At 42.1% G+C, this 10,242-nt stretch overlaps 1 pseudogene; it reads right to left on the minus strand.

The window, feature by feature from the left end:
- Positions 1-277: 277 nt before the first annotated feature.
- LOC132316705 (uncharacterized) lies at positions 278-5,512 on the minus strand (annotated as a pseudogene).
- Between the last annotated feature and the right edge of the window lie 4,730 nt (positions 5,513-10,242).

The following is a 10,242-nucleotide window of genomic DNA, read 5'->3' on the forward strand; positions in this document are numbered from 1 at the left end:
TAAATAAAGAGCATATGGGATAAAAGGAACAATAATACCAAGTGGACTGACGAAGGCAAAGGTTTCCATCTATGTGAATGCGCAAATGTTTCCCCCAAACTTGAAATGTGCCACCTGAAATAGGACACGAAGGAAAGGCAGAAACAACTACAAAAATAGTAATAAGCAGTAAAACATGGAAGGAAAAATGCTGAACAGAAGATAACAGAAAAGCTAGAGAATTTGCATTCAAAATGAAGTGGACATGATTACAAAAGGAATTGAAAGCCAATCATGTCTAACCAGAGAAACCTGTGCATAGCACAGTCCTAAAGTTTAAAAGTAAAACAAAAACAGAAAGGAGAAATATACACATGTGAAACAAAAAGATAAAGTCCAACACTAGCAACTATTTACGGGGCCGGGGGAAAACGGGCGAAGATGGCATTGAGGAGAGATTGAGGCTCACGCCGTTCCTCCTGTGCCACGCGACGGTCCTCCGCCGCAACACGTCGGTCGTCTGCAGTAAGACGACGGTCTTCTTCGGCACGGAAGTAGTCCTCACTCACAGTCCGAGTGTAGTCTGCTAAAGAAATCTCAAAATGATCCATCCGATCATGAATACCGGCAAGGCTAGCCCGGATGAAGGCCTGGTCCGGCGGAAGATCAACAGGAGGCTCGTCCCATTCAGCGTCCTCCGCCATGGGATCATCCTCAAAAAAAGGAGGAGATGGAGAGCGGGGCAATAGAGGAGCAGCGAGCCGAGGGTGCCGAGAATGGCTTAGAACATTGGTCTATCGACGGAGAATAAAAGTCTGAATCTTTTTGCCTCTCGGTTTATGGGGAGGAACAATGAAGCCTTTGTGCTTTCAAGAGCTTGATAACGAAGAATGGCAATGGCAAAGGCCGATTTTTAAGATGCTGTTGCCGTGCATTGATACACTTGTCCCAGAACCGCATAAATGTGTCCCAAATGAGCTCCGGGACAGAGAACCATTTGCCTTGGTCCATGGCATACAAGGCTTGCAACATCAGGCCTCGACGCTCAGTGCTGTGCGCCAAGGGATAAACATTATGCTTGAGAACGGAGTCAAGGAACCAAACTTGCTTCGGAAGAGTGGATTTGAGGGTAAAGCTTCGGGGTCGATGAGGGTCATCCACGTTGCAAATGGCAGCGACAACCTGCTCCACAGTTAAAGTATTCGGCTCTTTATATAAAGGAAGATTCTCACGATTGACAATATCATTGGGACACTCCAGAGAATAGCCGGAGACTGCTACCATGTCAGCAAGAGTGAAGGAAAAAAGGATGCCATCAATGGAGGTGGTGAGAGAGACAGACGGCTCTTCAGGGCAATTGAGATTCTGGTAGAAGAGTCGCACCACACGGGGGTAGGTGACCTTTGCAACGGGTTGGCAAATGTGCTGAAGGTGCCGGTTGACTAATTCCGCGGCAGCCCATGAAGTGGTGGGAAGAGTGTCAAAAACACTCGTGAGCGGAAAGAGAAACTCATAATTGAGCTTTTTGTCGAGCCAAGGGGCGCGGGGCTGCTTATAAGGAACGACAGGGACATCCTCAGACGGTTTAGGACGACGAGAAGGGCTGGCATGAAACATTTGGAGAGGCGGACGTGGTTTGGGAATTTCAGCGAGCACCTGGCATGCACCAAGAAAGAGACAATGTGAGAATGAGAGGAATTGATGAAGAAACCCAAAAATTTTCAGACACAATGCTCTCTATCTTAGAGCATAGCAACAATCATAACCAAACTTCAAGGATTTGATGCCTATACACCTTAAATGGAACACAAATGGAACAAAAAGAATGAAGAGAAAGAGAGAAGAGACATACCTTGAAAGAAGAATGAAGAGAAGTGCGGATGGAATGAGGAGGAATAGTGGGGGTGATGGGTATTTATAGGGATGGCTGTGCATGAATGAGATGATTGAAATGGGTAGAGGAATTATGGAAGGGAGGGGAAAAGGTAGGAGGATATGGGTGGTTGGTGCATGAATGAGAGTAGTGGGATGGGTAAGGAGGTAATGGAAAAAGAGAGGAAGTTGGAAGGGTTGAGGTCGTGGGGTGATGAAAGGAGTGTGGGGGTGGGAGGGAAGTAATGGAGGAGAGGAAGAAGGAAATGGAGGAGTGAGGTCGTGGGTTGAGAGAACTGAAAGACGCGGGAGAGAGAGAGTCAAGATTAAAAAGGAGGGAGGGAGTTCGAGCGCTCGAAGTTTGGGTAGTAAGTTTCGAGCACTCGAAAGTGACACTTCGAGCGCTCGAAGTTTGGACAGTGGGCATGGATGGAATTTCAAGCGCTTGAAGGTTGTTTTCGAGCGGTCGAACTTGAGGCAGTAGCTGGTTGAACGAAAAATGAAAGCTTCGAGCGCTCGAAGCTTGGACTTCAAGTGCTCGAAATTGGACCAGTGAGCAAAAGCCTGAGTGAACTGACGGAAATTGCAAATTTTTCAACATCCCTTCAATGCATGGATGGAATTTGGGGAAAAATTTCAAACTTTACAACATTACTCTAATACATGGATGGAATTTGGGGAACCATGATCCAACAATGCATTAAAAATGAGAGGTTACACACATGTGTAGCATTCCAAAGATCCGATGAAATTGCTAGAAAGAGATGGAAACATCCGGGAATGAAAACAAGGGTTGAGAAGGTCTAAGAAACTAGTCTGAATTGTGGAAATACAATTTAAGATAGTTCCAGATAAGGTTAAAGTTTTGGCTTTTCCTAACCATTTCCTAGAAAATTTCAAGGCTCAGGCAATTGGAAATTAGGGAAGCATGGAAATAGAAAGAATTTCTTCCCTTGAGTTGCTAAATTTAAAGTTGATAGCTAGACGAAGCTAGAGCAGGCATTAATCCTCGTAAATTGGGTCCGTCAAGAGGACTTTCTCAATTTTTTGGGTTGGGGCTATGCCGTCAATGCAAGGCTTAAGCCATTGGCCATTAACCTTAAAGAGCGATCCTTTTACAGGATCTTAGAGTTCGATTACTCCATAAGGGAAGATAGTAGTGACGATGGATGGACCATCCCATCTTGACAGAAGTTTACCAGGAAAGAGTTTCAAGCGGGAATTGAAAAGCCAAACCTTTTGTCCTAGGGTGAAAGACTTGCTGACAATGTGCTTGTCATGAAAAGTTTTAGTCTTTGCCTTATAGATTTTTGCACTTTCATATGCATCATTTCAGATTTCCTTAAGTTCATTTAGTTGCAAAGCACGATTAGAGCCGGCCTGTTTGAGATCAAAATTTAGCCTTTTTATGGCCTAAAAAGCACGGTGCTCTAATTCTACTGGGAGATGACACGCTTTGCCAAAGACAAGTCGATATGGCGACATGCCAATGGGTGTCTTATAAGCCGTCCAGTAAGCCCAAAGTGCATCGTTTAGCCTTAGTGACCAATCTTTGCGGTCCGGTCGAACCATTTTTTCCAAAATGTGCTTAATCTCCAGGTTAGAAACCTCTACTTGACCACTCGTTTGAGGATGGTAAGGGGTAGCAACCTTATGAATAACGGAATACTTAGAAATGTCGGATTTAAGATAACGATTTCTGAAATGTGATCCGCCATCGCTGATGATTGCTCGGGGCGTACCAAAATGACTAAAGATATTAGATTAAATGAACTCGATCACGACTTTATGATCACTGGTTCTGGTGGCCGTGGCTTCCACCCATTTGGAAACGTAGTCCACTGCTATAAGGATGTACTCATAGCCATAAGAAGGTGGAAATGGTCCCATGAAGTCGATTCCCCACACATCAAAAATTTCAATTATTAAGATGGAAGTGAGGGGCATCATGTCTCTTTGGGACATGGATCCGAGCCTTTGGCATCTTTCACATGATCTACAGAAATTGTATGTATCTCGAAACAAGGAGGGCCAATAGAATCCGCTTTGAAGAACTTTGTGAGCGGTGTTTTTGGCACTGAAATGGCCTCCACAAGCAAGAGTATGAGAAAAATTGAGGATGCTTATGGTCTCAGTTTCGGGAATGCATCACAGGATGATTTGGTCCGGGCAATACTTGAATAGTTCCGGATCTTCCCAAAAGAAATGCTTGACTTGGGAGAAGAACCGGTCCTTCTCTTGTTTGGACCAATGAGTTGGAATTTTACCTACCGCAAGGTAGTTGACAATATCCACAAACCATGGAAGATTTGCATGAGAAATGTGGAAGAGTTGCTCATCCGGAAAGGAATCACGGACAACGGCAAAATCGGAAGATTTTTCAATGAGTAAGCGAGAGAGATGATCGGCGACAACATTGTCTGCCCCTTTTTGTCCCGGATTTCAATGTCAAACTCTTGAAGTAAGAGTATCCATCGAATCAAGCGGGGTTTTGTCTCTTTCTTTGCTAATAAGTGCCGAAGGGCGGTATGATCCGAGAAAACTATGACCTTGGAACCTAGAAGATAGGAGCGGAATTTATCCAAGGCATAAACTACAGCTAGCAGCTCTTTTTCAGTCGTGGTGTAATTTAATTGAGCATCAGAAAGAGTTCGACTAGCGTAATAAATGATATATGGGAGCTTGTCCATATGTTGACCCAAAATCGCGCCTACTGCATAGTCGGATGCATCACACATGATCTTAAAAGGAAGAGACCAATTAGACGGTTTCATTATTGGGGCAGATGAGAGGAGAGTGCGAAGTTTAATGAAAGCTTCCATGCAAGCTTCATCAAAATTGAATGGAACATCCTTGGCTAAGAGATTGCATAAGGGCCGTGAGATTTTGCTAAAGTTTTTGATGAAGCGACGATAGACTCCGGCATGGCCAATAAAAGAACGGATTTGACGGACGGAATTCGGAGGAGGAAGATTAGAGATTAACTCAACTTTGGCATTGTCTACCTCGATTCCCCGTTTAGAGATGACATGTCCTAGAACAATGCCTTCTTGGACCATGAAATGGCTTTTCTCCCAGCTTAGAATTAGATTTGTCTCCTTGCACCTTTGGAGCACCAGAGATAGATTTTTGAGATAAGAATTAAAGGAGAGCCAAAGACGGAAAAATCGTCCATGAAAACTTCTAAGAATTTTTCAACCATATCGAAAAATATGGACATCATGCACCTTTGAAACGTTACCGGAGCATTGCATAGCCCAAAAGGCATGCGACGATATGCAAAGGTTCCAAAGGGACATGTGAATGTTGTTTTCTCTTGATCTTGGGGGGCGATTGCCACTTGGTTATAGCCAGAATAACTGTCAAGAAAACAATAGTAGCTTTGGCCGGCTAGCCTTTCTAGGATTTGATCAATAAATGGGAGTGGAAAATGATCTTTCCTAGTTGACGAATTGAGCTTTTGGTAGTCAATGCACACACGCCACCCGGTGGTGGTTCGTTGCGGCATGAGCTCACCCGCTGAATTTTCAACAACGGTGAGATCGGATTTCTTGGGAACAACTTGTGTGGGGCTTACCCACTTGCTATTAGAGATGGGGTAGATGATTCCCGCATCTAGCAATTTTATCACTTCATTCATTACCACTTCCTTCATGTTAGGATTTAACCGGCGCTGAACCTCTCTAGTAGGCTTTGTGTCCTCCTCCATATGAATGCGGTGCATTCAAATGGAGGGGTCAATTCCTTTCAAGTCAGCCACTGCCCAACCAATAGTTTCTTTATGCTCTTGTAGCACCGCTAAAAAGTTGGTTTCTTGGTCCTTTAGAAGGTTCGATGCAATGATGATCGGGAGAGTTTGATTTGAACCAAGGAATACATACTTGAGATGGGCCAGGAGTGGCTTAAGCTCAAGTTGTGGTGGAGATTTTAGAGACGGACCGGAGGAGTAGTGGAAAGCTGAGGAAGCGGCTCTTTTGGAATTTTCCAAGGGGGAATATCTATGATAGCGTTAACATCAAGCAGAGAATTAACTTCTTGGATGGATTGATCAATGTCAAAGTTTGAGAAGTCGAAATGAGACATGCAAGTTTCAAGGGGATCCTTGCTTAGAATGAAGGGGAGAGATTCTTCGACCACTTCATCAATGACATCAACAAGGAAACAATCATCCTCATTGGAAGGATGTTGAGTTGCATGAAAGATGTGGAGTTTGACTTGCATGTTTCCAAAAGTAATGTCCATCACCCCGGTTTGGCAATTAATTGAAGCATTAGCCATAGCTAAGAATGGCCTACCAAGGATTACGGGAATGTGCTTTTTTGGATCGTGGACCGGTTCCGTGTCAAGGACCACAAAGTCTACCGGGAAGTAGAATTTGTCCACTTGGATGATAACATCCTTAAGAATGTCTCGTGGATGCTTAACCGATCTATCGGCAAGTTGCAAAACCACGGAAGTCGGCTTTAGATCTCCCAAGCTAAGCTGTAAGTAAACTGAGTATGGAATTAAATTCACACTAGCTCCTAAGTCAAGGAGGGCTCTCTCGATTTTGTTGTCACCAACAACACAAGAGATTGTGGGGGCACCCGAATCCTTTTACTTTGGAGGAGTGCTGTGCTGAATGATAGCACTAACATTTTCAGTTAACCTCACTTTCTTTGGCAAATGATTTTTAGAAGTGCGCTTTTGAGTGCACAAGTCCTTGAAAAATTTTGCATAAGGAGGGATTTGCTTGATAACATCCAAGAGGGGCAAGTTGATCTTTACTTACTTAAAAACTTCCCACATGTCTTGAATTTTACAATTCTTGTTCCCAATATGTGTTGACTCTTGAAGACGTTGAGGAAACGGAGCTTTTGGCTCATAAGTAATTTCCACATTCGGGTTAACATGTGTGGGATTTCCGTGAATGGTATTTGGACGAGAAGAGCTTGGAATTTGATTGGAAGAGCTTGAATTTGGATTTTTCAAAGGAGGTTCTTTTTCATTGTTGTCTCCACCAACCTTGTTGTCAACCACTCTACCACTCCTAAGGGTGGTGATTGCTTGAACATGTTCATGGCTTGGCCCACTCGATGGAGGGGTTTCATTAATCGCATGTATCCCTCTAGGATTTTCAAATGGTTGAGCGGGAAGCTTAACTTTGTCCTTTTGAAGCAATTGGTTCACAGAGTTAGCTATTTGACCCACTTGATTTTCGAGCTTAGCTATGGATTGAGTATGAGAGTGAACCATTTGAAGAGTAGGCTACAAAGATGTCAAGAGTTGCTTGTTGGAATCCATAATTTGCTTGTTTAATGATTCCATCATTTGCTTGTTTGCAGCCACAATTTCATTAGTTGGGTACACCGGAGGTTGATTGGAGACATTTGGATTGTACGGAGGACGGTAGCTTGAAGAGGCTGGAAATTGCCTATTTTGAAATTGAGGAGGGGGCTGATTTTGATGCCCTGTATTTTGGAATTGCAAATTCTGTGGGGCTTGTTACCTCCACGAGAAATTCGGGTGATCACGCCATCCCGGATTGTAGGTATTGGAATAAGGATCATTCCCGGATCTTGAGAACATGGCATTAGCTTGCTCTTGATTTGGATTGAAAAATTGCTCCGGTGTGGGGCAATCTTCCATGAGATGGAATGGACTAGTACATGATGAGTATACTGAACTTGCCGAATTTTGAGATAATGAAGGAGAGAGATGTGGTGCCATCAAATGATAGAATTTATGAGCTATGGCATCCACTTGAGATTATTAATCCCTTATTGATTTTGGCTGACAAGGTTTGGTGTTCTTTGCATTGGTTGAGGTCAGAGCCCTACGAGAATTATGTTGAAGTGAATTTTCACTTAAATTCTCTAGTAGGGTCCAAGCCTCATCCGCATTCTTGGACATGAACATCCCACCACAAGAAGAGTCAACCATGAATCTATGGGGTTCGGTCAAGCCAGCATAGAAAGCTTGCACTAATTGCCATTTTGGAATCAAATGATGCGGACATTTTCTAAGAAGATATTGTAGCCTTTCCCAAGTCTCGTAGAGTTGTTCTCCATCCGTTTGAGAGAAGCTAAGAATGGAACGCCTCATTTGGTTGGTTTTACTTACCGGATAATACTTCTTAAGGAATTCTTGCTGTAATTGAGCCCAAGAAGTGATGGAATTTAGAGTGAGTGAGTTTAACCAATACTTTGCCTTATCTTTTAAAGAAAATGGGAAAAGATGCAGATGGAGTGCATTCTCAGGAAAACCTCTCAATCAGATGGTCGAACAGATTTCAAGGAATTCATTAAGATGCTTATACGGATTTTCATTATCAAGGCCATGGAAAGATGGAAGCATTTGAATGGTACTTGATTTGATCTCATATTGAGCTGCATCGATGTTTGGCATCATTATGCATGAAGGTGAAGCATATGTAGTAGGGATGAAATGGTCCTTGAGAGTCATTAGCTCTATATTTGGAATTTCGGCCCTATCATTATTAATTCCCTCATTTCTGACATCCCCTATATTTTCAGCCATTGTGTTAAATTCAGTTTCAAGTTCTCTTACACTAGAAGATTCCCTAAGGTTTCGTCTAAGAGTTCTTTCAAGTGAATTTATGTTAACTGGCGAATCAAGAGTTGGTAGGGAGAGTGATCTACGGCCAAACATCAACAATACATAATGCTGTCAATGCAACTATTCATCATTCACAACTCCACATACGATGTTCCTATTTTCCTCAATTATCAAGACAGAAATTAAATAGCCACGACAAAGACCGATGCTTGTACACGAAATTTAAACAAAATAATAGCCTCAACAAGGGCTTCAAAACTAAATTATCACTAAATTTAACACATGCACAATATTCACAATTTCGAAACTAGAAGGTCAAGAAACTTACCTGGAGTCCCCTAGACTTACAAATTAACTAACTTTCCCTCGGCAAGCTTCGAGTCCTTAGAATCTCACTTACAACACAAGATGGTCAAACTTCACAAGAAATATTCACAATTCATGATATTAACAATCACACTAAAATTAACCCTAAAACTTCGGTTGCTAAACCGTTTGCAGTCCCCGGCAACGGCGCAAAAAATTGATCGGTTGAGAATTCAATTTATAATAAATCAACCTTCGCAATAGCACGAATCATTGTAAAATAGGGCTATTGGTCGAGTAAGTCGAACCATTGGGACTGCGCTAATCTATGGCAACCTAAGTGTCTAGAGTCTTTTTAGAATGATAGGGGTGTTCATAGAGGATTTGTTGGTTGTCACTTAAGCTATGAAGTTAAGATGTATAAAATAAAAGCTTGCAAGAATTTAAAGGAGATGAAATATAAGTAAAGAGGACTAGGGAAGTGAATCCACCTCCATCCCTATGCACATGCTAGATTAGAGCTAAATTGGGGAAAAAACAATATATGATGGTCAAGAAATATATAGCAACACATAGTTGCCATATAATCAATAAGATGCACATTAAATCTCAAGCAAGCATGATCCATCAAAGGTGAACATGTTTAGACTACCTAACGAATGTGTAGCTTAACCACATTTACTTGAATGAAAGATTATCAAGCCCTAGATAAAATGATGAAGCACATGAAGGTAAGAAATAAGCATAAACCATCAAAGGCTTCACCTAAGCAATGATTTATCAAAGAACTTATCAACATGCCATTAAACCATTTCATAACCTTGTTTCCATTCTCACCATGAAAACTTAAGCAATATGATTAATATAAGACATCATCTAAAACAAGATAATCAACTTACAGAAATCATCCATACATATATCAACATTCATTGCAACAAATGAAGTGCTCCTGGTTATGAAAAGACCATAGAATATACATTGTAATCCCCAAAATATAGCCTAAATTAGAACATGCTTACAAAGGAGGGGCCTCATCACCTCCCTAGATGGAGGTTTAGTTACCCATGGGAGCCTTAGAAGAAGGAAGAAGCTTGGAAGATCCCTCAATTTTCGAGCTCTTTTGTTGTAGCTTCAAGAACTCAATCTTTTTCTCCTCCTTCTCTCTCTAGAAATCTTATAAGATGAGATATGATATTCATATGTGGTTCCCCTTTACCTTGTTATAGACATTATCTTACCAAACCCTACCAAACAAGGCTCAACTCCCACCAAAAAGACATCTTCAACCAACCCATAAAGATGGAAATCAGAAATGAGGGAATCAAGGAGCAAGTGGGCTGAAGTGATGGATCCCAGAGAGCATTCTGCCCAAAGTTTGAGCGCTCGAAGTAAGCCCTTTGAGCGCTCGAAGTTCCATTAGCTTGCTCATTTCTCTTAACCTGCTTTGCACTACTTTGGTAAAACAGCCATAACTTTCTGCTCCGAACTCCAAATGACGAACTGTTTGAAGATGTGGAAAGCTAATTC

This window comes from Cornus florida, unplaced genomic scaffold, assembly GCF_030987335.1.
Source record: "Cornus florida cultivar Cherokee Brave unplaced genomic scaffold, ASM3098733v1 CherokeeBrave_3.0.0_Hap2_Chr07, whole genome shotgun sequence".
NCBI classification, from domain to species: domain Eukaryota; kingdom Viridiplantae; phylum Streptophyta; class Magnoliopsida; order Cornales; family Cornaceae; genus Cornus; species Cornus florida.